The following is a 26,279-nucleotide window of genomic DNA, read 5'->3' on the forward strand; positions in this document are numbered from 1 at the left end:
AGAGGAGGAAAGGGCAACAAAGAAACAACAGATGGTCAACCCAGAGGAAGAAGAAGAGGAAGAGTATGGTGAAATAGAAGAAGAAAAGAGAGGCAAGGTAAAGGATATACTTGCTCTTATTAGAGGATACATGGAATCATTTAAAGAATGGCAAACACAGGAATTTAAGGATTTAAGAAAAAGAATAAACAACACAGAGGAGAAAATAATTAAAATGGAGATGACCTTAACAGAAATGGGAAAAAAAATGGACAAGATGGAAGAGCGGGCAGTAGCAGCAGAAATGGAGGTAGAAGACTTAAAAAAGAAATTGGAGAAATCTAATAAAAAAACTAAAGAGACACAAGAACTACTAGCTCAAAAAATAGATACAATGGAAAACCATAACAGAAGAAATAACATAAAGATAGTGGGCCTTAAGGAAGATGAAGAAGGCAAGAATATGAGGGAGTTTATAAAAGAGTGGATCCCTAAGACCCTAGGATGTCCAGAACTACAGCATGAAATGGAAATAGAAAGGGCACATAGAGTATTGGCCTCTAAACCACAACCACAACAAAAACCAAGATCTATTGTAGTAAAATTCCTAAGATATACTACAAGAGAAAAGGTACTGGAGAAGACAATGGAAAAAGTAAGAGAGGGCAACAAACCACTGGAGTATAAAGGGCAAAAAATCTTCATTTATCCAGATATAAGTTTTGAACTCCTAAAGAAGAGAAAAGAGTTCAATACAGCAAAGGCGATTTTATGGAAGAAAGGGTATAAATTTATACTAAAGCATCCAGCGATATTGAAAATATTTATTCCAGGACAGCAAAACAGACTATTCTCGGATCCAGAAGAAGCACGAAAATTTGCAGAACAATTACAAAAATAGACTGAGGGAGGAAGACGGGTAATGAGAGTTAAAATGATCACGACTGATATGTATGTGGGTAAAGACAAAAATAGACTGAGGGATGAAGACGGGTAATGAGAGTAAAAATGAGCACGATTGATATGTATGCAGGTAAAGAGGTATAAGAGTGAATAGAGACAATGAGCATACATGAATGTATCTGTAATTAGAAGAAAATATAGATAGTATAGACAAGAATTAATAAGGGAAGGTAATGGAATAGAGAGAATAAGGAGGGAATTAAAAGAGGGACCTTTGTGACATATGAAAAGTGAAATCTTTTCTGGGGGAGGCGGGGTGGGGGGAAATAGCGGTCACTGCACAATCAGTTGACGCTTGCGAGTGGATTCGCAAATCCAAATGGAGAGGGGAGATGTGGTTGTCCGACAAGGGATAAAGGACAACTCAGGAGGTGAAGGGGAGATTGGGGATAAATAAGATAGAAATAGGAGAATAAGGAAAATGTTAGATGTTGTAGGAATGTTGTCTTATAAAGAGTTGAAAATAAGAAAACAGAAATGGAAAAGGAGGAAAGGTAATGATGGAAAAACGGAAAGAGAAGATAAACAAAATATAAAAGGGCTACGCTGAACTATATGTCTTTAAATATTAATGGAATACATAACCAAATTAAAAGGAAGAAACTACCAAATTTAAATGAATAAATGTATTCCATTAGAAAAAAATAACATATTGGTTAAGAAATAATATTGAAATATTCGAACAAGTATAGGAGCCTTACATTAAATACAATAGCGAAAACCTACCGGGGACAAACATTACCTAAGTTGATGGAAGGAGAAGGAAAGAAAAGAATGGACTCAGTAGAATTTCTGGTGTAATTTTGTTGAATGACAACATTGTCTGACTGGATTAATGCAACCTAGATTGTATACCTAAAATGGATGAGAGGGGGGGGTGGGGGGTGGTTTGGGAGGAAAGGGGGGGGGGGAGAAAAAGTCACTGTATATGTGTGAAAAGAAATAGTGTATATCATGGCTAATGTGATTTATGGTGTGAAAAATAAAAAAATTTAAAAAAAAAAAAAAAAAGAACAACAATAACTTTGCAAAACCTGAAAAACACAACTAAATTAGTGGGGATAAATACGTTAAATCAAAAGTCTGAAAGCTTAGAACAGAGGACCCTACGGCACAGTGCAGGTCCCTCAGCCCATAATGTTGTGCCAAACTATATCTTTCTTTGGCTTGGTGGACGAAGATTTATGGAGGGGTATGTCCATGTCTGCTGCAGGCTCGTTGGTGACTGACAAGTCCGACGCGCGACAGGCATGGTTGCAAGGGAAAATTGGTTGGTTGGGTGTTGGGTTTTTCCTCCTTTGTCTTTTGTCAGTGAGGTGGGCTCTGCGGTCTTCTTCAAAGGAGGTTGCTGCCCACCAAACTGTGAGGCGCCAAGATGCACGGTTGGAGGCGATATCAGCCCACTGGCGGTGGTCAATGTGGCAGGCACAAAGAGATTTCTTTAAGCACTCCTTGTACCTCTTCTTTGGTGCACCTCTGTCTCGGTGGCCAGTGGAGAGCTCGCCATAGAACACGATCTTGGGAAGGCGATGGTCCTCCATTCTGGAGACGTGACCCACCCAGCGCAGTTGGGTCTTCAGCAGCGTGGATTCGATGCTTGCAGACTCTGCCAGCTCGAGTACTTCGATGTTGGTGATGAAGTCATTCCAATGAATGTTGAGGATGGAGCGGAGACAACGCTGATGGAAGCGTTCTAGGAGCCGTAGGTGATGCCGGTAGAGGACCCTTGATTTGGAGCCAAACAGGAGCGTGAGTATGACAACGGCTCTGTATACGCTAATCTTTGTGAGGTTTTTCAGTTGGTTGTTTTTCCAGACTTTGTGTAGTCTTCCAAAGGCGCTATTTGCCTTGGCGAGTCTGTTGTCTATCTCGTTGTTGATCTTTGCATCCGATGAAATGGTGCAGCCAAGATAGATAAACTGGTTGACCGTTTTGAGTTTTGTGTGCCTGATGGAGATGTGGGGGGGCTGGTAGTCATGGTGGGGAGCTGGCTGATGGAGGACCTCAGTTTTCTTCAGGATGACTTCCAGGCCAAATATTTTGGCAGTTTCCGCAAAACAGGACGTCAAGCGCTGAAGAGCTGGCTCTGAATGGGCAACTAAAGCGGCATCGTCTGCAAAGAGTAGTTCATGGAAAAGTTGCTCTTGCGTCTTGGTGTGAGCTTGCAGGCGCTTCAGATTGAAGAGACTGCCATCCGTGCGGTACCGGATGTAAACAGCGTCTTCATTATTGAGGTCTTTCATGAAAGGCCAAGAAAGACCTGTAGTATATAGACCTACCAAAAAAAACCTTTTTACTCATTTCTTCACAGTTTAATAATTGGACTGTTTAACCCATGGAAAACATTTTAACCTCCTTTTTTATTGATAAAGTAATTATGGATCACTTGTAAATCTGTCCGTTTTAATAAAAATAAAATCACAACACTGATAACTAACATATTGGAATAAGGACACCCAAAGATGTCAATTGGGAAAATCCAATAAATACAGTATTACTTTGCTTATCAATTAGATCCTATTGCTTCATTTATGACAGAGGTTTTATACGGGTGCTGCTTCCAAACATCTCCCCTACCATATAGTTGAAACATGAGCTTCGCTGATTTCTTCTGAAAAACTAGAACGTAAAATTCTTTTGCATTGAGATGATAGTGCAAGTAAAGTAATTTTTAGGAAGGCCACTGAGGCCTGAAGCAATGGTTCTTAAAATAATCCCAGACCAGCAGGTATGGTCAGACTCACACAAAATTATCTTTTTCCCTGTATTTGGAACAGTAGCCTTGTGACGACAGAAATTGTTTTGACATATGGACATTCTAATATTTTATATTAAGAGCAATAGATTATTGATGGTGAGCCATTTAGCAGTACAGAAGACTTAAATTGAGGAATATACCGATTCATGCTTATTCTCAATCTCTGGAGAATATATTCAACACAAAGTATCAGTTCTGATAAGAATAAATTAAAAACAATGTTGTTCATGCAATGAAACCTTTCTGAAACAGCCATTCTGTGAATCTGGAAACTGCTCGTAATTAATCACAGTGGAAGTGTGAATTTAAAAGAGCCCAATTTGAAATACATCTCTCAGATGATCTTGAGAAATACAAAGACTGCAGGTGCAGGCATCTTGTGCAAACGATGAGCTCCTGGAGGATCTCAGTGGGTCAGCAGAATCCATGGGTAGAAATGGTCAATCAATGTTTCGGGTTGGGACCCTTTATTGGCACTCATTAAGTTGACTATATTCAGATCTTGGAAATAGGTTTTGAAGTCAGCAAGAGGTCTTTCAACACTTGCTGCACTACTTCTGTGGACAGTGCTAAATTAGAAAAATGAACAAGAGGGCCAATGACATGTAGAATCATATCAATAATCTGAAGAAAACAACTGACCTGCAAGTAGGTCATAATCCCCTTAAAATAGGGGAGGGAAAAGGGAGGATCTTTTGCAGCTTAACGTGTTCAGTTAAGATTCAAAATGCCCCAAAACAATCTCAGTATTTTCCCAGGAAATTATACACAGATGTGGGCAATCCACTGCTTTGGAGTGAATTCAACTTTAACATTCAAGGCGTGATTGTCTTTCTTGTTCATGAATACTCCACTTTTCAACAGAGTACATGCAGGGATTCAAGGAAGCAAATAATGACCTTCAGACGCTTGCAATTCTATCAAACCCTGGGGACCTTTCCACTTGCTTTCATTGGAAAGGCAAAATCATTCAAAAACAAAAATAAGCAATCCTACTGATATAGCTGTAGACAGCAAATTGGCCGATGATGGAATTATATGCATAACCCATTGCAATGGATAACATGATTCAGGTATGCTTTCCCTGCTGCTGTTCAGTGAAGTTAAAGGGCTATAGGGAGAGATCTTGTGCATTGTCCTTATTCCAATGGTAGCTCTCTGCTCTCTTATTTGCAGCCATTCATTTTCTAATTCTTGTGCTCGCAAGAACAACTTGTGCTCGCAAGAACAACCAAGTTGTACTAGGATAACTCTGAAGTTCCATCATTTTATAAACAGAAAAACAGTCCATCATCATCTTAGAAGATCATTTGGTGAATTAACTAACTACTGCTGTAATTCTGTTGAAATAGACTGACACAACTTATTTGCTGATTAGTGACACTCAAGATTTAGTGTGTTTAGAATTTTGCACAGCTTGAGAAAATGGTCTTTGAACAGCTAAAAGACCTGCATTTTAATATTTTAAGAAGGCCATGTGGCAATACGCCATTAGGCAGGCGAACTGGCTCCGCTTGTCATGCACGCGGCAGGGCAGCCGGCCAAAATGGCGCCGACCGGGCCCTCCAGCGCGGTTCTCAGCCAGATCCGGCTTGAGAATACAAGACCAGCCAGGCAGCCTGCAATAAATCAGTTTTTGCTCACTGAACTCAACCCTTCAGTTAGCAGTGTAGCCACCGCTACAATTGGTGACCCCAACAGGTTCAAACAGCTTTGAACCCAACATGAACAACCCTTCGATCAACGCTATACCCATCAAGCTTCCTGACTTCTGGGTTCAGGAGCCGGAGACCTGGTTCAACCACGCAGTGGCTCAGTTTCACCTCCGCCAGATTTCATCAGATTCAACCAAATTTTACCATGTGGTCACCATCCTGTACCAGGCCACCACCAAACGAGTGCTGCACCTCATTCAGCACCCACATGCGGAAGATAAGTACGGGACCATCAAGCAGGTGCTCATCGACTCCCTCGGCCTCTCTAGGTGCCAGCGTGCTGCTCAGATGCTGCGCCTCGACGCCTTGGGGGACAGCACTCCAATCAAGTTGATGGACGAGATGCTCGCGCTCATGGGCGATCACACCAACTGCCATCTTCCTTGACCATCTGACTGAAGACATCCGGCCGTTACTGTCCCAGGAGACCTTCGTCAACCCTAGGAAGGTCGCTTAAAAGGTTCAGGAGCTATGGCTTGAATGATTCACGGAGGGCTCAGCAGTCCAGCAGGTTACTATTCACGGGCATGACCACGCCAATCCTTCCTCTAGCGGTGCAATGGAACACCCGGGTCCTACAGGGGCCTCAAAGAGCATAGCCAGAAGCAAGTCATCCACTTCAAGCCTCTGCTTCTTCCACCAGCACTGGGGAGCCAAGGCTCGGAAGTGTCGTCAGCCCTGCTCGTTCCAGGGAAACGAGCAGGCCGGCTGCTGTTAATGGCTGCGGCGGCTGGCCAAGAGCACAGCCTTCTCTACCTGTGGGATTCAGTCAGCAGCCGACGCTTCCTCGTCGACACCGGGGCCCAGATCAGCGTCATCCCGGCCACAGCCATCGAGTCCCGAAACCGGCCTCAAGCACCTCCCCTCGTGCAGCCAATTCGACGGAGATCCGAACGTATGGAGACAAGACCGTCCACTTCCAGATCAGCCAGCGGAAGTTCTTGTGGAGGTTCACAGTTTCGTCCCTTCCAACCGCCATCCTGGGTGTTGACTTCCTCCTCGCCCACGGACTCCTGGTCAACATTCAAGGTAGGTGACTGGGAGATGCCCGAACCTTCCAATCCATTCACCTCAACGCCTCTCGCACAGCGCAGCCACAGATGGCCACAGTCAGCATGCCCAAGGACGAGTTTCAGCATCTCCTGGACGAGTTCCCTTCCCTCCTCAAGCCGCAGTTCTCTGCCGCTTCATTACATCCCCACCCAAGGTCCGCTGATCCACACCAAGGCATGCCGACTCCCACTGGATAAGCTCCAGATAGCGAAGGAAGAGTTTTCACATCTGCAGGAGCTGGGGATCATTCGACGTTCTGACAGTCCTTGGGCCTCACCACTACACCTGGTCCCGAAAGCCTCTGGCAGCTAGCACCCCTGCGGAGATTATTGATGGCTTAACGACGCAACGGTACCTGAACGTTACCCGATCCCTCAAATCCAGGACTATACGGCCAACCTGCATGGCGTGAGGGTATTCTCCAAGGTCGACCTGATGCGCAGGTATCACCAAATCCCAGTGCATCCCGAGGACATACCCAAAACGGCCATCATCATCTCCTTTGGCTTGTTCGAGTTCCTACGCATGCCGCCCAGACCTTCCAGCGCCTTATGGACACAGTGGGCAGGGATTTGAATTTTGTATTCATTTATCTGGACAACATTCTTGTTGTCAGCAGAGACCAGGCACAACACAAGTCTCACCTGTGCACCCTCTTCTCCTGACTGGCTGACTTCGGCCTAATGATCAATCCGGCCAAGTGCCAGTTCGGGAAAGAGTCCATGCAGTTCCTGGGCCATACCATCGTGGCCGAAGGAGCCACACCTGCCACTACGAAAGTCGCTCCAATCAAGGAGTTCCCAAGCCTGGACAACCTCAAATGGCTACAGGAGTTCGCGGGTATGGTCAATTTCTATAACCGTTTCATTCCAGGTCCTGCACGCATCATGCAGCCGCTCTTCGCCCTCATTGCGGCCAAAGGCAAGACACTTGCCTGGACTCCAGAGGCCAGCAGCACATTTGAAGCCACAAAAGATGCCCTCGCGAAGGCTACCCTGCTCGGCCACCCATGCACCGACCTATATACGGCACTCTCCGTCGATGCCTCTGTCACAGTTGTCGGCACTGTCCTGGAGCAGCTGGTGAATGGACAGTCGAAACCACTGGCATTCTTTAGCCGACTTCTTCACCCACCAGAGCGCAAGAATAGCACTTTCGATCATGAGTTGCTGGGCATGTACCTGGCGGTGTGTCATTTCCGCTATTTCTTGGGGTGTGGGGGGGGGTAGGCCTTTCACCATTTTTACCAACCACAAACCCCTCACTCAGGCGCTCGCTATGGCAAGAGATCCCTGGTCGGCCCACCAACAGCGTCACCTCTCCTTCATATTCACCACCAACATTTGGCACAAGGTGTGGAAAGACAACATGGTCGCCGATGCACTCTCATGACCGGCCATTTGCGCACGGACGTCCGGCCTCAACTTTGACCAGCTCACCTGGGACCAGAAGTCCAATGAGGAGACATGGGCCTTCAGGACTGCCATCACGGACCTGCGGTTTCAGGACCTCCTGACTCCTCACGGTGAGTGCACCGTCCTGTGTGATGTCTCCATGGGCACCCTGTGACCAGTGGTTCCCCAGCACCCTGTGACCAGTGGTTCCCTGGCAGTGACGCAGGCAAGTCTTCCACCATATCCATGACCTTTCCCACCCTTCCATCAGGTCCACTGTCCGTGTGGTGGCAGAAAGTTTCATCGGAAGCAGATTGCGGACTGGCCAGAACCTGCACTGATTGCCAGCTTTCCAAGGTACACAGGCACACCATAGCACCCGTACAAGATTTCGAACACGTCCAGGAACGGTTCAGCCACATACATGTGGACATCATTGGACCCTTACCCATTTCCCAAGGTAACTGTTACCTTTTCACAGTGGGAGATCGCACCACTCGTTGGCCCGAGGCAATCCCGATGCCAGATGCCTCCGCTGACTCCTGCTCCCAAGCGCTTTTGAGTGGTTGGGTTGCCGGTTTGGTGTCCTGAACCACCTCACCAGTGATCGGGGCACCCAGTTCACCTTTGCGCTGGAGATCAAGATACATCACACCATGGCCTATCACTCACAGGCCAATGGGCTCGTCGAGCGATTGCACTACCACCTTAAGTCGGCACTTATGGCTCGCCTCACCAGCCCCGACTGGGTGGACAAGCTGCCTTGGGTGCTCCTGGGCATCCGCTCAACACCCAAAGAAGACCTACAGGTGTCATCAGCTGAGCTGGTCTACAGTGCACTGCTAGCCCTACCCGGTGAGTTCGTCAACGCACCTCACAACCCCAGGCAGTCACCGCATGGTCTACTTCCCCGCCTCTGGGCCGAATTGGACTCCTTCACATCCCCACCGCCACCCAGACACGGCACATGGGCCTCTTACGTCCCCAGCGAGGTGTACTCTGCAAAGTACATTTTAATCAGGCGGGGCCCGTCCACAGTATATCTACAAAGACCATACGAAGGGCCGTACAAAGTCATCCAGCATTCAGGATCCACTTTCACACTGTTTACGGTGGACAGGTTAAAGCCAGCCCACCTCGACCCCACCGAACCAGTAGCTGTAGCTCAACCCAAGAAGCGAGGCTGACTAGCAAAAAAGGACATTGGCCATTGGTGCCGGTTCTGGGGGGGAGGGGGTGTGGGCTGTGTGGTGGTACGCCATTAGGCGGGTGAACCGGCCCCACTTGTCATGCACGCAGCGGGGCACCCGGCCAAAATGGCGCCATCGAGGGTTTCCTCCCGACCTCGGCACCAGGCTCAGAAGCCTGCGCTTGGGGACCCACATGATGCCCCGGTGACATTGGGGCCCCCCAGCATGGTTCGAAGCCAGGTCTGGGCTGGGAGTATAAGACCAGCCAGGTAGCCTGCAATAAATCAGTTTTTGCTCACTGAACTCAACCCGTCTGGTTGTGTGATCGTTCAGTTAGCAGAGTAGTTAGTTAGATTATATTTCACCTTACATATTTACCATATTAAATTTGCTGTATGATAACTGGACAACATAGCCTATGACAAAGGAATAATAATTATTCCTGAATGAAAAATTCCGTATTGGTTACCTAAAGCTTTACACCACTGTGTAAATCCTTTGTGACTGTTAGGTTAATTTTCAAAAGCTATGATCCTGCTAGAGAAATATAAACAGATAAACATCTCTCACATATATTTGATACCATTCAAGACAAGTTTATTTTCATCTGATCACATAAGTACAACTTGACGAAACAATGTTCTCTGGTCCTCAATCCGACACAAAACCAGACATAACGACAAACAATACATATCCAGGACAAGCATTCATATATACAAATAAATTAATAAATAAATAGATTTTGCTTCATGAATGGGAGTCTTGGATGTTCAGCATTCTCACTGCCTTTGGGAAGAAGCTGTTCCTCAGCCCGGTGGTGCTGGCTCTGATATTCCTGTATCTCTTTCCCAATGGGAGGAGCTGAAAGGTGCTGTGTGTATATCCTCTTCAAACAATGATCCTGGCAGATCACGTCAGTGGGGCCTGGAGAGGGAGCGAGACTCCAGCGATCCTCCCTGCCCCTCTTATGATCCTGCAGATTAACCTCCAATCCATTTCTCTGCAGCAACCGTACCACACAGCGATACAACTGGCCAGGACGATCTCGATAAAGCTGCTCTACAAGGTTAAAATAATAGTGGCCAGTAGCCTTGCTTGCTTCAGTCTTCTCAGGAAGTGCAGTCGCTGTTGCGCCTTCCTGACAAGTGAGATGTGTGAATTCAACATGCAAGAACTTTGTAATAAGTCACTAACACAGTGTGCTCTACTTTCCAGCCATTCCCCTGGTAAATTAATCATTCCAGCTTTGAAATTGAAAAATCTGTGGCATTGGGTATCATTGGTTTCATTTTCAAAGTCAATAACCTTTATGATAAATTATTACATGTAATAGAGTTTATAACTCAACATTTTGTCTTGGAGTGCTGATAATTCTGTGTCAAAATGTAAACTATTATATTATTTTCAAAATGTTTCTTCAGGCTATCGCTTGCATTGAAATCTACAAAGCTCATGCATTCACTGACAACCACAGAATACTGCAGCAAATCTGAAAGGAGTACATGAACTAATCATTATCTGTAATCCAAGCTCAATTTAGCAATATAAATAAATAAAAATAGCTATATTTTTTCTGTGTCTGATAGTGAACAATGACTGTGATGGTTTAATATTGATGGCCAATTTAACATTTCTGTTTGTTTATGTATAGGCTTCCTTGTGAAGCCCATATTGGTTGTATTTTATATCAGCGCTGACGACATCAGCAGGCTATTTTGCAATGACGAGACCTCCAGAGATTTCAATGAAGGTTTAAACTCATTCACATTCAGAGCATGTATAACCTTTGAGCTTGAAATGTCACAGTCAGAGCCATAGTGTATCATTTCTTTTGATATTAAACTCTGCCATGGACACAACATGTAACATACATAAAATTCAATGAATTTGCATTAAAATCAAAGCAAATGCAGTGTGACCTTGTTTGCAAGGTTATAAGAAAGGAATGTGCCAGGATTATTTTTCTATCCAGAACAAAAACAAATCCAACACATGCCTTTCCTCCCAAAATAGCAGATAATGCAGTAATCCTGTCATGGAATACACTTAACCTTCCCTATGGGAGGCATATGAAAGCACCCAACAGTGAGAAGAACTTTATAGACAAGAGGATTTAAATATTTTTTTGACCAAAAAAAGTGTTCATCATCAGTTATCTCATCCTTGACTATTTAGCCTACAATATATGATGTTAGTATTTGATAATGGCATTATTTAATATTCTACTGAGGCAAGTTTTGGAGCATTGCATATAAAATCCATAACTACTTTGTATCAAAAACATTACCCATGCAGCAGTCCGTGAATTCTCATAGCTCAAACTCTGCCGTCATTCTACTCTAAGGTGACAACAGGCACAACCAGAGTTAAGTTAAATTACTGTTGTTGAAGGAAGTTGTGAATTAGCAATTTGTTTATATTGAATCCACGCTGCTGAAGACCCAACTGCGCTGGGTGGGTCACGTCTCCAGAATGGAGGACCATCACTTTCCCAAGATCGTGTTCTATGGCGAGCTCTCCACTGGCCACCGAGACAGAGGTGCACCAAAGAAGAGGTACAAGGACTGCTTAAAGAAATCTCTTGGTGCCTGCCACATTGACCACCGCCAGTGGGCTGATCTCGCCTCCAACCGTGCATCTTGGCGCCTCACAGTTCGGCGGGCAGCAACCTCCTTTGAAGAAGACCGCAGAGCCCACCTCACTGACAAAAGACAAAGGAGGAAAAACCCAACACCCAACCCCAACCCACCAATTTTTCCTTGCAACTGCTGCAACCATGCATGCCTGTCCCGCATCGGACTTGTCAGTCACCAACGAGCCTGCAGCAGACGTGGACATACCCCTTCATAAATCTACTCTAAGGTGTCAACAGGCACAACCAGAGTTAAGTTAACGAGAAATTACTGTTGTTGAAGGAAGTTGTGAATTAGCAATTTGTTTATATCCAGCTACAAGTGAGAACAACCCAACAGGAAAGGACAAACTTATCAATGTATTTTTAAGACACCATTTGTTCAATGGCAAATTCTCCATCTGTCAATTCGAGGTTGCTGCCATTTTCAGAAAATAGTGTTTGAAGCAATCTGCTGGAAATGTGACACCTTTGAGATGAAGTGGAAGGAGGCAGTTAGTTATATTCAACATATAAATGCCAACATTTTCAGGTTCTTTGTGGCTTCTATCAATGTACGGTAGATTAGCAAAAAATGTTATAAGCTTCATGAGGAATTATCACTTCTGATAAATGCAAGTTTGTGTATGAATATTTCTGATTGACACACTAAAGGAAGGCTGAGGATCCTTTTGAGAGGCTGCAGAACAGGTTGACTAGGGCGTGGCCTGAATTGAAGTATATTAGTGACAAGCAGAGGTTGGACATACTTACATCAATTTTACTGGAGTTTTGGAGGCACAGGAGACATGATAAAAATTATGAGAGGCATAGAAAAGGCAGATAGTCAAAATCATTCTCCAAGGGTGGCAATGGCAAATACTAGAATGCATAGGTTTAAGATTAGAGAGAGAAAGTTTATGGGAGTTTTTTTTAGACAAACAAACAGCATGGTAACACGCCCTTTCAGCCCACAAGCCCTTGCCACCAATTACACCCAACTGACTTACAACCCGCAGTACATTTTGAAAGGAGGGAGGAAACCAGAGCCCCTGGGAAAAATCCACACAGACTTAGGGAGAATGTACAAATTCCTTGCAAACAGCGCACACAGTGCGTGGTAGCCTGGAATGCACTGCCAGGAGATGTGGCAGAAGCAGATAATGATAGCATCAGTGAAGAGGCATTTAGACAGATACATGAACAGGCAGGGTATAGAGTACAGACCACGTGCAAGCACATTGAATGAGTTTCAATTGGTATCATGATTGATACAGACATGGTGGGCCTACTGTTCTATCTCTATTTGTATTATTTTCAGAGAGTAATTTAAGTTCTCATTCTGACACCAAGAAACACAATGGGAAATAAACACAAGGAATTTAAATCCAGTAGCATTTTATCGCCATTCAAACCTAGAGAGCACCAGTAAAACAAAAATCTCCTTGATCAAAGAGCTCCTTCTACTTATAATGCCTGACAATTTTTTTTCCCCAAAAGATTTGCTTCTTAAGAAAAACTGGGGAATATGATAGTCAACTTGAAGCTGAATGCAAAGATAATTTCAGATTTGCTATATCACATTGGAAGTTGGTCTATTTAATTGCTTAATGATGCTGACATATTGCATTCATTCAACTGACTAAAAAATATTTTGCCGCTGATTTTCATTTGTACTTGGCCACTGATGCCTCTCGTGTCAGTGTCCAACAATAGACAGCCACCATTGATGGATTTCAGTTGTCCTGATATTGCTCTTTCATGTTCACGATGTCCTAGTTTGTCACTGACTGCACCAAGATCAGCAGGGAAGAAGTCCAAGTGCGAAGGAAGAAAATGAATTTTCAATGACATCTTGTGCTTCATGGTTTTGTCTGCTTGAAGCATGTTGTCAATCAGCTGGATAGAGTTGCCAAAAAAAATTCTCAACACATCCTTAAATACCTTCCATGCCTAAGACAACATTTGCATAGCACCTGCACTGAGTTTCTGCTCAGGCCTGCTTGGACTGACCAAAACAGCTTGGAAAATATACTAGTAGACTTAAAATAAAACAGGAAATCACAAAAATAGGTTACATCTATAAAAAAACTTTACGTGATAGGAAAATTTGAAGTGATTTTTTGTGATTAGCAGCCCAAAATCCATAAAATTCAGCCAAAGGTGTTCAGGAGGCAAAATCTTTGTGGTCTAGTGTGATTAGTGTTTGATGTCTTCTTGCTTTGGAGCTCAAATGGGCCTTCACTTCAGAAAACTTTTCTGTTTATTTCATGAAGTGGAAAAGCAACTTCAGTCTTGCAGGAACTGAGCTTGTAATTGCAACTTACTTTAATATGTACTGAACAGTCTTGATTTATTATTGTTTAATCTCAATGAAGCTCTATTTGCAACAAATGATTTTTAACCACAGCCAATTAACTCCCACATTTAATTACAGAAAAAAGTAGGAAATGTGTTGATGCATTCTGAAATTATAAACACACTAAGTTCAAATTAAACCAGCCAAACTATGAGGAAAACTGACATCAAAAACTTATAAACATAGAGAAAGTAAGAAATGGGAGCAGAAGTGAGCCACTTGGCCTTTCCAATTCAATAAGAGCAACTACTTTTTTTGAAGATTTTATTTTTTTCCATAAATATATATATTTATTTCATATATACATATTAAATTTTCCACACACTCACATATATATATATATAGATATATATATATATAAAATACACACACATATACATATATGTATATGTATATATATACATATATGTATATATATATACACATATATATATATACATATATATATATACATATATATACATACATATATATATACACATATATATACATACATATATATATATACACATATATATATACATACATATATATATATATATACACACACACATATACACACACACACACATATATATATATATATATATATCATACACATACACATATATATTTACAAAACAAACTGCAACAATCTCTTCCCATCCACCCTCTTCATAGTACAAATCCATACACCATCAGGGATTACATTTGGATTTAAAAATAGAAAGTTTTCATTGAGGACATAACTTATAGTTTTATAACAGTAGCATCTTTTTAAAAAAAATTATATTGGCCTCCTATATAGTCCAAATATGGTTGCCATTTTTTATAAACACATATTTGTTCTATAGTATTTTAGTAATATCCTGCCAGAATGGTCTCACCTTCATGCACGATCACAAATGTTCCTATTTCTATTCCACATCTAAAACACATCTCTAATATTTCTGATTTTGATTGATGTAATTTCTGTGGTGTGAGGTATAATTGATGAAGAAAATGATATTGTATCTCTCTCTCTCTCTCTCTCTGTCGACCTCGTTCGTTTTGCACTCATTTTGGAGAGCAAAGTACATCCTCAATATTAATTTAGGTGTGTTCCCCAGATAAATTGTTCGTTCCATCTCACTAATTTCAGGTGGGGCCAAGTTTGGTTCCCATCTTTCTCTTAAGAATAATCTTAACTGGAGAAAGCAAAAAAAATACCATTAGTCACACTGTACTTATTTCTTCATTGTTCAAAAGACATGAGATCCTTCCATGTAACAATCATCAATATATCGTATTCCTTTGTCATATCATGAATTTGATATTTTTTTACCCAGATTCATATGCAGTAGGTACATTTTTACATAATGGTGACTTCAATGATATACCTGCTTTTTTCCTGATACATTCATTTATTTCTTGCCATATTGTGTATTAAGATAGGATTATACTGTTTTTGTTATTTTGACAACATTCCACTTTTATTGCCCATTTGTATCCATGGGGTGGGGAGGGAAGGGGCCGGTTTTCCTCAAAGAAAGATGATAAAAATCTTGCTTGTGCTGATATATAACATTTCTTAAAATCTGGACACCTCTGTCCTCCCAATTTATAGTCCTATGTTAACTTTTCCTGTGCAATTCTTGGTACTTTGTTATTCCATAGGAATTGTCATACAATTATGTAATAATTTAAAGAAATTTTTAGTTAGTACCATAGGCAACGATTGAAAGAGATACTGTAGTCTTGGCATTACCTTCATTTTTATATAATTTACTCTTCCTATTAAGGTAATTGGCAGATCTTTCCATTTCTGTAAATCTTTTCCTATTTTTTTCTAGTAGACAGGTATAGTTAAATTTATACAAGTTCTGTAAATTATTATCTGTCATTATTCCTAAATATTTAATTCCATCTTTCTTCCATTTAAATCTACTGCCTTTTTTGTACCTTTCATAATCAAAATTCTGCAAAGGAATTATCTCACTTTATCCCTATGTATTTTATATCCTGATATAAAATATCAGGATATCAGATCCGATATTTTTCAAGGTTAGAGAGGGAAAGTTTATGCGAGATTTTTTGTAGATAAACAAACAGCATGGTAACACGCCCTTTCAACCCACAAGCCCGTGCTACCCAATTACACCCAACTGACTTACAACCTGCAGTACATTTTGAAGGGAGGGAGGAAACCAGAGCCCCTGGGAAAAATCCACAGACACAGGGAGAACGTATAAATTCCTTGCAAAAAAATGAAAATGTCACACCCATGTTATGAAATGGTACGCCCCAAAATAATGGTGAAAACCAATAGAATGAAAACAGCTAAACTAGGCAAGAAATTAAATGGGCAAGATAGGACCAGTTAAGAAATGACCATTTCAGATAATTTTCACAAGTACATGGATAGAAAGAGTGGAGGGATATGGGCAAAGAGCAGTCAAGAGAGGCAACTGGGTTACCATGGACAAGTTAGAACAAAGTGTCTTTTTCTGTGTTGTTTAGACAGCATGGTTGGCAGAGCGCCAGCTATCGGGACTGGGGTTCGAATCTCGTACTGTCTGTAAGGAGTTTGTACATTCTCCCCGCATCTGCATGGGTTTTCCCTGGGGGCTCCAGTTTTTGGGTCGAATTAATTGGGTGTAAATTGGGTGGCACGGGTTTGTGGGCCAAAATGGCCTGTTACCTTGTTGCATGTCTATTTAAATTTTAAATGATGCTATAACCTGAATGTCCAACAGATAAGAAATTTTCAGGCACTTTTTATTTTCCCACCATCCCCATCAAATGAGCACAGCCAGCTATTTCACTTTGAACAAGGTCTGCAATTAATTGCTTTTCAACTCTTAGTTCTCTCACTGGCTTCCCACTGCATGAAAATGGGTTTCCTTATGTTTGTATGGATGTTTTGAATTGGGTTAGAAAGATTATTTTTTCAACACTTTGAAATTTTACATTTGATTTTCAACAGAAATATTCAGAGATCATGTTAGCATTTCTTCTTGCTGTTTCTGTGCTTGTTTCAGTTCCAAGTTGAACATCAAAAGGGTTCAAAATCTTTGATTTTTATACCCTATACAAGGTAAGTGTAGCAAAAAAAACATTGCAGCACAAAATGAATATATTATGAAGGCACCTCTGAAATAACCTGAACAAATAGCCCTTTGTTTTGGAATTGCCAAAGATTAATTCACTTTTATTTGGTATAGCATGCAGTTCTTTCATAGCTTTTCGGGTAGAAAGAAAGACAGACAAAAGACTTGACTTCAGTTGAGAGCTATGGTTTTCAAAGCAAATCACTGATACCTTTAATCTACACCATGAAATAACTAATGCAAGGCCAAGTAATTCAGAAAAACAAAGCAAAAAAAAACTGCCAAGATCTCTGCATATGTAAAGCAGCACGTGGGAAGAAAAAGTAACAGCCAACATTTCAGACTGAGGGTGAGGTAAGGCAGAGGCCAGTAGTTGACAGGGAAACCAGATAATGGGAGGGGGGGTGGAGAATGATTAGCATATGGAGTGAAGTATGGAAATGGAAATGGGAAGTCTTGTGTCAAAGGTTGGTAGGCGATGAGCTGATGGACCCAGATAAGGAAGGGGAGAGGGGAAAGGAAAAGTGAAACAAGAGAGAAGAAACCCATGTGGATATGTGGGTGATTGGTTGGGTTGGGGGGGGGGGGGGGGTGGTTGGTGTGAAATAGAAAAGGAAATAAACAATGGGGTGTGGGTTACCAGAAATTGCAAAAATTCATTGTTTTTTTTTCCCATTGTGTTGTAGGCTACTCAAGAGGAATACGAGTAAAACTGTTGATTTTCCAATTTCAATTTGGCCTCATGATACTAGTGAAGGCGGCCAAGAACAAACAGGTTGATGTAGGAAAGGGAAGATAAATTGAAATAACGTAACCAGAAGCTCAAGATGGCCCTTGGAGACAGCAGAGGTACTCTGCAAAATGATCGCCAAAGTCTGCTTGGTCTCAGCAATGTAGAAGCCACATCACAAGCAACAAATGCAAAAGACCAGGTTGGAGGAGGTGCATATGAATCTATGCCTCAACAGGAAGGGTTGTTTAGGTCCATGGATATTGTGTGAGGTTTAAGGTACAAGTGTTGCACTTTGCAAAATAAAATACCAGGAGATGGAGATGGGTGGCAAAGGATGAGCAAACCATGAGGTCCCGACAGATACAGAGGTAGGGAGGAATCTTGAAGAGGGGAAGGGGATGACTGGTGGTGAGATCCAGCAAAACAGAGTCATGTTTTGATAATACCCAAACAAATATTGCATTTCTAATAACCCGAGTAGCGAGAAAGGTTTCCCCTTCAAAAAAAAGCAGGCTGAAGATCCACATGCATTTTATCACTCCAAGTTGGAAACAAAATTACGACTGGTATTAAAAATGTTGATCTACAAAATGCTAACTTTGACTGCAAAGATATGACAAGAAATGTTACATGCAAACATTGAAAGTTAAATAATTAAAGCCTGGTGGATTAAATGAATGATGTTCTCTTTCCTGATTTTGTTACACCATATCCAAACTTTCTGTTTCATGGTTGATGATCTGCAGGTACGACTGCATGAGGCACATTTAGAAAGAATCATAGTTTGGCTCCTAAAGAAACAGTGATAAATGCCAAGTGCATTCAGCTCATTAATCCAGCCCTCTTGAGACTTTAGTCATGCCAGACGCAGGTCGTGTGCTCTAACTGCAACTGTGAATAACTGTCTCTCCTTTGATATGTATTATTTCTTTTTTGGACTGTGCAATATTTTTTTTAATACTCAATATATTTAATACACTTTTAAAACAGATGTTATGTGGTAAATTTTCAGTGAACCCAATACATTTCAAGAGAGCACAAGAAACAAAACTGGATACATTGTAATGGAGAGAAGCCTACAGAACTAGGTAAGCTTAAAGGGCCCTCATGAGTGGAAATTGAGCGCACAGGAACTCTATTCTCTTTCATGTGCTATCATTATTGAATATTTCAAGGCTGACAAAGGGTTCAAACTAGATATCTTGATCATTCTTTTTCTCTCACAGATACTGCTCAACCCACTAAGTTCTTTCAGCAGATTATTTCACCAGATTGATTCTTCTTTGAAGAAAGATTGTATAGGATGGGCTGATACTGATTCATTGCAGTTTAGAAGAAAGTGTTATAAACAGAATATGGGACTCTGTTCAACTCTCTGCAACTGGATCCTTTACTCCCCCCCAAATCAATCTGTGGTCTGCCAATATCAACTTCTCTTCATTGACCATCAACACAGCAAAGTCTCAAGGCTGCTCCTATCCCTTCTGCACTCAAGATGTCAGAATTTGCCCCCATTGCAATCTATAAATTGACACAACCATCTTTATTGGCCAAAGAAAAGGAAATGATGAACCAGAATACCAATGGAGGTTGAGAATCTGGTTGTATGGTGCCAAAACAACAATCTTGCTGTCAATATCAGCAAAACCAAAGAACTTATTGTGGAATTTAGGAAGGGGTGACTGAGGGGATCACATATCTGTCTTTTTATCATGAGACACACAGCATGGTAACAGGCCCTTCTGGCCCATGAGCCTGTGCCACTCAATTACACCCAATTGACCCAAGTATGGTTTTTTTTTCACAAGGTGGGAGGAAACCGAAGCCTCCATACTATTCTAACCATAAACTATTCTGGAACTACCAAAAGGTCTGTCTGCCAGACTAAAACATCATGTTTTTTGTGCTCCAACTGCAACTGTGAATATTTGTCTATCCTTTGATATATATTATTTATTTTTATGTCTTGGCATAATGTCATAATTTAATACAATTGTAGTTGGTACATCTTACAAGCCTGTTTGGTTGCAGCAAAAAAGAACTTGGGTGCATCTGTACATTTTATATGACATTAAAATCACATTAACATCAATGCCAATGTGACTTTAATGTCAAATTGGAAGCCTCTAACTCCTGATCAGAGCATGCAACTAGGAGGCATTCTGTCAGAGGAAGGGACTAGCCATTTTGAAATGAGATGAGAAGTTTCTTTATTTAATGGGTTGAACAACTTTTCAATTTTAGCCCAGTAGAAGCCAGCCATTAAGAACTTTCAAGGAAACAAAGACTATTGGATTTGGGCTGAAAAGAAAGTGATGGGGTTCAGCTTTAACAGAACTGAACAGTGGAACAGGCTCAAGTATTTTCTGGTCTACTCTTTCTCCTATTATGAATCTTTGTGTTTTAATCATTTCATGTTATATTATTTTTATTACATGTATTCAAAGTTTTACTAATTACTCAAAGAAATATGCATAATGCCCGAAATATCTCCCTTGGCAGTCACTTGAAAATTGAAATAAATTGTACCTTGGTAGCAACTTTTAAAATAATTACTTCCCATGTTACTACAGCAACTGCATTGTGCAATTCTTGTTTTTATTTTCTATAAAGCTTTTGCAAAAGAAATGCTTACTCAAATGTCCAAATGGAAAATAATGTCACAGTTGATTGTGCATGTAATAAGATTATTATCAGGAAAATTAACATCACTCTTTCACAAATCAGTCCACTTTTATGCCAATACTTAATCTAAGAGTAAATATTTTCATAATCAAGTAATAATTTTGTTATACAAGTAGACCCTGACTTACAACTGTAATTATATCTCGGAATGGACGCAAGTTGGAATTTTGCAGAACTGAACTCCAATACATGAACACACCATGCATGTGCCAACTGAACTCCAATACACAAACCCACCATATGCCAACTGAAGACCAACGCATGCACACAGGAATCAAGATGGCTGCACCCAGCTTATGGACCCCGGGACACCGGATAACAAGTACAGTACATACATTTTGCCTTTTACATGCCCTGTATCCCTGTAATAGTTTGTCAAATACAACATAAACCATGTAAATTTTATATTTTTTCTTATTTTTAAAAAAATTCCACCACATGTATGGATGTGCACAATTCAAGTATGTCGTAAGTTGGGGAGTACCTGTATATAAATTTAAAAGCTGATAGATAAAGTATGACTAATTATTGTTCATCCTTGAGAATGTAATGGAAGATTTATTTTCACAGTTGTGTTGTACTGATAAACTGATTGCTGGTGGCCAAATTGTATAAAGTCAGGTTGATTGCAGATTCAACTAATTTCATATTCTTGACAAACTACATCAATCACATGCATTAAAATAGCTTGTTTCAAAAAAATACAAAAGCAAAACACTTCCCAGAAGTATTCTTCAAAAATTTTTTTAGGAAAATTGTAAAAAGAAAGCAAAGTTGAGCTGTTGAGAGATTTACAGATGAATTTCTAGAAGATGCTGCCTTAGGATATGATGGATAAAACTGCCAACATTCCAGCAATTGAAATAAAGAGGCTAAGAACTATAGGAACCAAGATATCTTGAAGGGTTGCAAAGACACTGGAGGTTTCGGAGATAAGAAGGCCTAAAGCTTTATTTCAAGGATCTCTGCATTTTTAAATACTTCTTATTGAAATGAATAGCATAATAAACTACAGTACTGCATTTTCAAGTGAAAAATGTGAACCAACATAATGATGTGGGTGAAATGAAAAGATGCAACACAAATGAAACAAAATGCAGCTTTAATTTGATATAGTTTTGAAAGCATAAAGTGGGAAGGTGATATACAGTAAATTGTACCATTTTAAAGTGGATTTAGATGCAAGGACATCTAAGGTTTACATGAATTTTTTTTTTGAAAATGACAAGGCATTTGACAGTTGTGAACAAAGCATGGAAAATTTTAAAATAGACAATCAGAAAGCAGAGACAGTTAATGGACACAATAGAAACTGATTATGTGTTCCCGATGTTGGGGGAACTAGGACTAGGGGGCCATAGTTTAAGAATACAAGGAAAGCCCTTTAGGATAGAGATGAGAATTTTTTTTTTTACCCAGAGAGTTGTTGGTCTGTGAAATGCTTTGCCGCAGAGGGTGGTAGAAGCAGGTTCTCTGGATAAGTTCAAGAGGGAGTTAGATAAGGTTCTTGTGGACAGGGGAATTTAGGGTTATGGTGAGAAGGCAGGGTCAAGGTACTGATAGTAGAAGATCAGCCATTATTTAAATGAATGGCGGTGGTGCTGATCTAAATGAATGGGCCGAATGGCCTACTCCAGTATCTATTGTCTATAATTCAGCAGAATCAAAAATACAAAAATCTCCTGAGGCAAACATTGCTGTATCTTGTACTTGTTCATTTAGACTCAGTAAAATATCTATCAAAAATAGAGTTATTCTGCACAAGAAGAGTCCAAATGTCATGTGCTGCTTTTAATGCAAACTTCTGTGTTGCATTGATACCAATGTCAAATTTCTGTTCCTTTTTCTATTAATCTTTGCACAAATTAATCTAGGATTCTCATTTACCGCTAATATTCTCATTAAGTATTTATTTCAAGACCATAGTGGTTCAGAAGGCCTTACAAGTTAGAGGCAAGTGAGAGAAGATGAACATAACAAAATACCTATTTGTAATACATGACTCTATAATTAGGGAGATGGTGCTTTTCTGCATCCAAGAATGAACACCTCAAAAAGGAAGTGCTGCTTGCCCATTGGATATCCTCTGATAACTGGAGAGAACATGAGAGAGACCAATTCTCATTGCCCATGCTGGAACAAATGGTGCAGTTTGGAACAAGGAAGGGGTAATGATGAAAGAGTTTCAGGATTTTGGCACCAAATTAAAATCTGAACCCAGAAGGTAATAACTTTTAAATTATCACCCAAGCCATGTTTAAACAGTCGTGGTTAACAGATCAGAACAATTATCATATGGTTAAAGGCTTGGAGTGGGAAAGAGGTGATTCCTTTTCATGGGACATTTTAAAAATTGGTCTGGTTTACCACCATCCTTTAGGAGGAAATTGGTCAAATTTATCTTGTTTGACCAGCACACAAAGTTGATCAACACTTGTCTCCTCAGTTCCGGAGCAATCATGAATGGACAATTAATATTACCAATGTCATCAGCATTGAATCAAGCTGGAAGACCCAAAAGAAGCCTTTCTTTGACCTGGAAAGTATCAATCTAGGTAGAATAGAGAAACAAAAAGATTTGAAACCACTAAAAATTGTTCAACAGATGAGTGAGGTCACAAGGAAAACAAACCCAACACCAGGATTTATTTAATAGAATCATAGAAAATAGGAGTAGCCCATTCAGCTCTTTAAGCCAGTCAATATGTTAATGATTGATCATGTGACCTCAGGACCCTGTTCCTGTGTTGTCTCCATACCTTTAGCCAAAAGGGCATAGATCCAACTTCCTTTTGCACTTCCTCAATATCAAGGATACTCTTTCCTCAGTTTAAGAGACCAAAACTGTATACAATACTCAACTGCAGTAATACTTCTCTGCTTCTATATTCAAAACCTCTCACAATAAAGGCCAACATGCCATTTGCTTTCTTCACTGCCTGCTATATCTGTGTCCCAACATCATAACACTCATGTGTTGCTGCACCTCCCTTTTTCATGAATTGTTAATTACATTTGAATAAAAAGATTGGCATTTCTAAATAGAGATGTCTAATGCTGCAAATAAAACCAAGGAAATAACAGATCTCTGAATAAGTCTTCTGTCATTCTTCACAGCAAAAGAAAACTGCTGCAAATGTCCACTTGTTCTCACCTTCACATGGCTGACTTTTCTCTTCCATTCCTGGATCATATTTTGTGTATCACCATGAATAGGCTCATTGCAAACATCTATTACAAGTCCACACTCTCCCACAACTACCTTGTTGATTCTTCTTCTCATATTTTCTGCCTCCCATTCTCCTGGTTCCTTGGTCTCCATTGCATTTACTTTAACGAAAAGACATTCCACTCAGATGCCTTCAAAAATGCTTTCCTTCTTCATCAACTGTGGCCTTCCTTCTATTAACATTACAGAAGTTTTGAGTGCATCTTATCTTTTTTTCCCTACTGAAGAAATATTGCATCTCATATAATTTTCATAAATTTTTATTGCACTAGGAAGATTGCTTTGGAAAAGTAATGCTCTGGAAGAGTACTGAAAGGTTGTGAATGATGAAAGAACATTTATGAAAATGATCAATTTGCGTGTTTTTCGAGGAGTATTTTATTTTTTCAGTAGTTACTGCTGTGTTCCACACAAGTACACTGGTCACTCAGATTACCAATCAGTGCTACTCCCATTTGCCTATAAATAGAAGTTGAGACATGTTATAAAAATCATGCATCATTGGTCTGAGTGAGAAAACAGACAACATCTCACACAACTGCTTTTGGCCATTAGACTGTCCATGTTCAAAGACTCAGCCACCCTCCTAACCGACTACATCACCATCATCACTGACTTCATCCGTAAGTGTGCAGAGGACTATATGCCAAAGAGAACAATCTGTCTGCTCCCTGTCAATCAATGACTGTATGACTAAACATTTCTCCAGCTCCATCTATTAATTCATGGAAGACAATACGACAAAACCTCTAACCACAACGTGTCTAAGTACAGAAGGGAGAAAAAGGTATAAGTGGCTTGATACCAGGGCAACAAACTCTCCCTCAACATCAGCAAGACCAAGGAGCTGATTATACCCCTCAGAGGGGTGCAGAATGCGCTTCCTGGTCTACATCAATGGTGAAGATGGTAAACTGTTTTAAGTTCCACGGAGTAACCATTTCCAGTAACTTGACCATGTCAACATAATGGCCAAGGAAGTGCACCAGCATCTCTACTTTCTCAGGAAGCCTAAGGAAATTTAGAGTCTCACCTGCATCCCTCAATAACTTTGACACAATATTCAAAGCATCCAGTCGGGTGCATCACTGTGTGGTATGGGATGTACTCCGCCCAATACAGCAAGAAACTGCACAGGATTATGAATGCAGCTCAGCCATCACACATACCTCCCAACACTCCCCTCCACTGACCTTCAGCTGCCTTGGAAAAGCAACCAAAGGATCAAAAGACATCCCATTCTGGCCACATACTCTCCAGCCCCTTCCCATTGGGAAGAAGATTCACGAGAGTGACCTCATGCACCACGAGATTCAAGGATAGTCATCTTTCTTCTGTAATCAGACTTCTGAATTAACCTACAATAGTAAATTCATATTTTCATTACTCCTACCAACAGATCATTCTCTGTAACTGCAATTTGTGTCTTACTATGCATTCGATGTCAAGCTGGACTGCTGGCAAAACAAGTTCTATCACTGCATCTTGATACAAGTGACAATAAACTTGAACTGTCACTGCTTTTGATCAATCAAATTTCAACAATCAATATTGGTTAACATAGTAACAAAATTAGTAATATAACTCATGCACAATGCCATGATGAGGTAAGTCATTTACGATCCTCCGAACCATTTTTTAACCAAGCAATCATTTATTGTCAGCAGTACATTGCAGAATACTGAACAATTGACAATAAATCTTTTCATAAAATAGATATCACACCTTAGACAGTTACAGATCTATGATAGGAGATTAAGACTCACTGAATTCTCAGTGATAGCTTGTGATAATCTGGTGTCAAAACCAAGTGGCTTCATGAGAGTTGAGGGGTGGGGGGGGGGGGAGTTACAGAAGACTGATATTACAGTCTGGTTGTTAAGGAGACCCAACATAGTAAGGGTACATATACAGCAACAATTATTCATATTCAGCATGTATTTAATGCTAAATGAAGAACATGTGCCTTCAGCAGAATGAACAAACATACAAGAAAACTTGCAACGTCACAACCACTTTGTGTTCTAAAAATCTTGGATCCCAAGTATAATTCCTTATATTATATTAACAGATCATTTATCTACACGCCTGCATATCAAATAACTTTATATTAAAATTACATGTCACCACTAAATTTCAAAATGCAATTATCAAGGTTGTCTTCAATTTCATTTTCCTGCTCAAAATTCCAAAATTTATTTTATTTTAATTTTTAGCGAGATATTGAACTGAAAGACTTTCCTCTTAATCATTGAACTCTGCCAAAATTACTATGTTCTTTTTGATCGTAATCTAACATAGCTACAGATTTCAAACATATTGGATATTTTGCATTATAAATTATATCCGTAAACAGCATAAGTGAATGGTGGAATCATGCAGTCATTCCTTGGTTCTTCAAAATATAACACCACAAATCATATGATAAAAAAAATTCAGCAAACTGATTCTATTACTCCATATTGACCAAAGAGGCATGCCCAATTGCATTTTCACTGAATACTTATAAAACAGGTCCATTTCAAATCACCAGTATCGCTGA

General features: G+C 40.5%; 1 protein-coding gene and 1 long non-coding RNA gene across 3 annotated transcripts in view; one reads left to right on the plus strand and one right to left on the minus strand.

Annotated features, from left to right (window-relative positions):
• Positions 1-18,902, plus strand: part of LOC138748330 (uncharacterized) — a 72,507-nt gene extending 53,605 nt beyond the window's left edge. Inside the window, exons 2-3 of the long non-coding RNA XR_011347938.1 lie at positions 17,777-18,032; positions 18,836-18,902. This is a non-coding gene — a long non-coding RNA (uncharacterized lncRNA). The remainder of the gene's footprint in view (positions 1-17,776; positions 18,033-18,835) is intronic.
• Positions 1-26,279, minus strand: part of lhfpl3 (LHFPL tetraspan subfamily member 3) — an 83,993-nt gene that overhangs the window by 44,213 nt on the left and 13,501 nt on the right. The window lies entirely within an intron of this gene.

The sequence above is a fragment of the Narcine bancroftii genome, chromosome 13 (assembly GCF_036971445.1).
Source record: "Narcine bancroftii isolate sNarBan1 chromosome 13, sNarBan1.hap1, whole genome shotgun sequence".
In the NCBI taxonomy this organism is placed as follows: Eukaryota; Metazoa; Chordata; class Chondrichthyes; order Torpediniformes; family Narcinidae; genus Narcine; species Narcine bancroftii.